The sequence below is a fragment of the Acinonyx jubatus genome, chromosome B3, assembly GCF_027475565.1.
Source record: "Acinonyx jubatus isolate Ajub_Pintada_27869175 chromosome B3, VMU_Ajub_asm_v1.0, whole genome shotgun sequence".
Taxonomy (NCBI): Eukaryota; Metazoa; Chordata; class Mammalia; order Carnivora; family Felidae; genus Acinonyx; species Acinonyx jubatus.
In genome coordinates this window covers 78,178,338-78,183,749 of record NC_069386.1, presented here as the reverse complement: position 1 = coordinate 78,183,749, position 5,412 = coordinate 78,178,338, and the positions used below count along the sequence as shown (strand labels likewise).

Genomic DNA, 5,412 nt, shown 5'->3' with positions numbered 1-5,412 from the left:
CATTTAAAATACATCTAAAATAATACATCTAAATAATAAATACATCTAAAATAATAAATGCATCTAAAATAATAAATACATCTAAAATAAATAAATACATCTAAAATAATATATATTTTTTAATGACCTGAATTCACTTGAATATATCTGTTTTGACTGCTTTGGATATCTATTTGCTCCAGAGCAACTACCACACAGAAATATTCAAGGGGGAAGAAAGAAAAGGAAGGTATTTGATATGGAGATTTTAAATGGCTTTTTGAGTCCAAGCAGTCAGCTGTTTTCCTTTTGACTGTAGTAATTATTTAAGAAGATTTGAAATGTATTTTTGTGGTTACATTTTAAGTATATTAGTAAGTATTCCCTCAATGGTGTGTTTTTGTTTTTTGGGGGGGGTAAGAAATAAATGAATTTCCTCTCCTGAAGCAACATCAAATTCAATTTTTCACGGTCAGGATGTATGAATTTTATTCTCTGTGGCTCCAGAAAATCTAATGGCTCAGTGCAGGTGACTGTCTAGCTAAATTCCAGGATGACACCAATGGGTGAGAAGAGTGACATCATGGGAATAGCTTATCAATGAATACGTTCGCTGTTTTACTAGGTCTGGAATAAGGAAAAGATGACAATTTTCCATTTGCCCAGGAGAGTCAGGAACACTTTCTAAGTGTGTTTCACATTTTTTATATACCCTTTTCACTCTTATTTTAAGAAGATTAGTATATGGTAATTTGGGCCAAGAGGCTTACCATTTCAGAACTGACTTGATTTCCAAACATGTTATCTCTTTTCGAAAATACATTAATAAATGAGACTCACGAGGACCCAGACCTAGAAACAAACACCTGGCAGACAGTTCATGTAAAGCAGATAAGAGCACTTAACTGTCACAATCAGAGAGATGGTCTAGATGTGCTCTTTCAGGCAATGATGATGATGGTGATGATGCTGGTAATAACAGCTAATGTTTGCTAAGAATTGTCTGGAACCTATTTTGCTAAGAACATCGTATGTATTACCTCATTTAATCCTCAGAATTTTGCATGTATTATCTCACTTATAATAATCCCCTTTTTATTTTTTTTATTTTTATTTTTTTAATGTTTTTATTTATTTTTGAGACAGAGAGAGACAGAGCATGAGCAGGGGAAGGGCAGAGAGAGAGGAAGACACAGAATCCAAAGCAGGCTCCAGGCTGCTGGAGCTGACAGCTCAGAGCCCGACGCAGGGCTTGAACTCATGGACTGTGAGATCATGACCTGAGCTGAAGTCGGACGCTTAACTGACTGAGCCACCCAGGCACCCCAATAATCCCCTTTTTATAGATGAGGAAACTGAGACATAGGGCACGTCACTTGTTCAAGATCACATATTTAATGGCCAGGTCAACTTAAGAACTCAGGCTTTTTGACCACAAAGACTGTGTCTACTATACTGCCTCTGATTTTGATAATAATGTTTTTGGCAGATGGTGATCACAGAAGTTGCTTTAAGTCACAAATTTCCAGTACTCTTTTTTTCTAAGGCCAAACCATGTAGCTTTTATCCTCCCCAAATTATAATATTTTCACTTTTATAGTTTTAAAGAGGAAGGTGTGAAAGTTTGAAATGTTATCTATTCTCATTTAATTTCCTACTTTACATCAAAAGCGTATCATACCCAGATCTAAATGTCATTACCGTTTGTTTCTCACACTTAACGAAAGGGAAAGTTTCTGCTGAGTTTTGAGCAGAGAGACTCACTTACAGGAGTGTAACCATGCTCAGCAAAGTTTTGGCACTTGTGTTTGGCAAAACATCCCAGGCAGATGAATGATTCACATGGCAGGATCACTGCTGCTCAAAAAGGTGCATTAATATGAATATTAGCACCTCTAAGTGTTTGTGAAATAACCTTAATGGAAGGACTAGAATATTGACAAAACATTTTCAAAAATTTTTTCTATATTTAACACATGAAAATACAAAGAGTAACTTATTGCAGAAATCCATGATGATTCAATTCCAAGTTGAATGTGATATCTATAATTATGTTTTAGAAGAGCATTAAACAATATGGATGTGATATCTGGTTCTTAAATATCATCGTTACACTGAGTTCTAAGTATAATCCATCTATAAACCATACTTAGAACAGATATTACTATGTGACAAGCAATACTTAGATGTAACAAGAAAGAAATGGAACATTCAAACTTATGTGATTTTGGAATAATTCTTAGCATTTCTCCAGGGGTTATTAAGGCAAATGAAAGGGATTTTTACAAGGTATAGTTGTGTTGAAGTTTCCCTCCTCAGAATTCACATTATTGCCACAGCCTACGAATGACAAACATTTGTGGACTATGGCAGCAATCTGTTGGGTGTTTCAGTCTATTTTGAGCTGAAATTGATTAGCACTTTATGAAAAGTGTACAGAAAATTGCCATGCTTATCAAGGCAAATCAAGCCATAATTCTGCCTTTTTTTTTGTACACCTGCAGCTATGAATATTTTTTGGTGGATACATTGAGATGTGCTCAAGAATATACATATCGGGCTGCATATCGTGCAATTTATTCTGATCTTACTGACAGTTTGCAAACAAAAACTCAAAACAAGATGCAACTGTGTGTGGCTCCCACACTGTAGGTTCTGATTTTGGCACCCATGAATGCACAAGGAAAGGGGCTGCAGCTGAAGAGGTGTGCTTCTGCTCATCTTACTGTGAAATACAATCTGGGTGTTTGTTTAATGGATTGCATGAAATATGGAGGAAATCTGAACTAAGGGTAAGAGTTTCATCTGATTGCCTTTAGTTTTACCCCACCTTGGTAAAAATAAGGAGAAGGAATGAAAATAACCTGGAGTTGATGACTGTCATGATGGAAGTTAACTGTATTCCAGGGGAGTTGTTAAGAATGAGGAAAGGAAGAAGTGAGCCATGATGGTGAATTTCATATTTTGAGAGGAAGAACCCTCTCTGTGGCAACACCTTCAGAGAAAAACAAGTATTGTAAGCCAAAAGAAAGGGAGGAAGACCATGGACTACTTGGAAGTCACTGTTATTTGATGGGCTTTCTAAAAAAATAAAAACAACAACAAAAAAAAAACTGTAGAAATAGGCTAGTTTTCTCTCATGTCACTCATGCAGAGTTGAGAATAAATATCATGAGATATTTATTGATATTGAAATATCAATATGAGACAGTGAGAATTTACGGAGTAAGCTAGTCACCTGAAGCTCATTTTAATCCCAGCAAATATTGTAAATTGTTACTTAAAAACTGCGTGTTGTGTGCAATCCTTTTACTTTATGCCTGGCTCTATCTAGAAAAAGATCATGAATCATCTTGCTAAATTCTATATCTGCAGTAAGTCTGTTCTGATAAAGTTCTGTATTTTGTACAAAAACACATTTCTAATAAATCCTATTTTAAAAATAAGTTTTTAGATGTTTGCTATGAAAAATAAGGAAAAGGGAAAAATTAAATCAATTATAATTCTATCACTTAGAGTATATCATTCCACTCTTTTTATTATAGATTTGACATGGTAAACCATTTTGGGATTTGCTTTGTGACACAATACATGATGAACCTATTTCTATGTCATTGAATATTCTCCTATTATATTTAGAAAATAGTGTTTTTTTAAATGTTTATTCATTTTTGAGAGGGAGAGAGAGAGAGAGAGAGAGAGAGAGATTGAAAGCGTGAGCAGGAGAGGGGCAGACACAAAACTCGAAGCAGGCTCCAGGCTCTGAGCTGTCAGCACAGAGCCTGACATGGGGCTCCAACTCACGAATCGTGAGATCATGACCTGAGCCAAGTTGGCCGCTTAACTGACTGAGCCACCCAGGCGTCCTTTGGTTTTTTTTTTTTTTTCAATCAGATAGACTTTCCAGTGTTATTATATGGATTTCCAACATCCAGTCTCTGTGTGGTTGGATGTTTAGATATTTCCAATATTTTTCAATGAACAATAGTAATAATTTTCATCATCACCATGGACATTAAAAATTTTTATTGAGGTGAAATTCTAATAATGTAACAATTACAGTGTTGTACATCTACCACCTGTCTCTACTTCCAGAGCATTTGCCTCACTCCAAAGTAAAGTGCCTTCTCCAGTAAGGAGCATTTCTCTTTCTGTCCCCAGCCTACCTCTCCATCACTGTCCCTCGCCTCAAAGTTAAACCCTCAGATGTTTTCATTGCGCAAACCAACCTTGTGAATTCTTGCTCTATCACCTTGGCTCGTTGCACTCACTTTTCCATTTCTCTTCATCCATTATTCAAACCTAAGTCAGTTGTCCTACCAACTTCTCCTAGCAACTAAGCCTACATGACCTCTCCTGAAAACTATTAGTACATGTCTGTCCTGCTCATTGGGCCCATTTTCCATCTTATAATGCCATTCCAGTAGTATATGTTGTCCATACATTTTATCGCAAACAATTTCTATTTTGCTAGGGTGGCATCTTACCTATTTGATGTTCCCTGATGATTGTCTTTGTACATGACCCAATAGAAATGCACAATAAATTCTCATCAAATGAATTAAAATTCATTTTTTCCCTCACAGACCTTAGCAGGGTGCTTAGCATAGAGCCCCAACAAATATTTACTGATTGATTTAAACCTATTTATACATTTATCTAATTATCTCGAGGTCACAGGTTCTGCGTAACTAAACAGCTTTGTAAAAAAAGTACTGTATTTGCTCTCATTTATATGACCTTATTTAGGAGATTCATCTTTAAATACTGAGATGTAATGAACAAGGCATCATTCATATGTAAATCAGTCTGTCTTTTTTCTTTCTTTCTTTGAGTTTAGTCTTAGCCTTCATATTTCTATGTGTGGTGTTTGTTTGCATTGGGCAGTTCCAATTGTGGGACCATAAAGTGTAGGATTATGTTTTTGCTTTTGTTCTCCTCATGGTACTAGTGTCTAGTCGGTTCAGAGAACATTTCACAGTGACTTGTGGGCCCTTATTTCTGTTATCTCAGGACTCATTTTACTAGAGATATAAATTATATGATTTCCCCCTAAGTGTATTTGCCTTGCACTTGTGTCCATGTTGATTTCTGGAAGTTGAATGCATGTTTCCATAGGAACTAGAAATAATAAATTGGTATACTGTACCTATAGTTTCATTGTTCTGTGAAGACATTTCTAAAGCAAGAGAATGTTAAATTTATACTAACTAATCTGTCCATTTGCCTTTTATAATAACATATATTTTTTGAAAAATTCCACTTTATTCCAGGAACATAGCTTTCTCTTCTTCATTACTTCTGAAGAAAAATTCCAATGAATTGATGAGTTTTTTCCACCACCTCCCCCCATTTCCTCTCTCATGACTCCATGAAAAGCAAATGAAAAAAAACGCAGTGAAGATAAGATTCAGAGCTAAGTCTCTCAAAGTG

At 35.6% G+C, this 5,412-nt stretch overlaps 1 protein-coding gene across 2 annotated transcripts in view; it reads left to right on the top strand.

The window, feature by feature from the left end:
• Positions 1-5,412, top strand: part of PRKD1 (protein kinase D1) — a 327,764-nt gene that overhangs the window by 60,683 nt on the left and 261,669 nt on the right. The window lies entirely within an intron of this gene.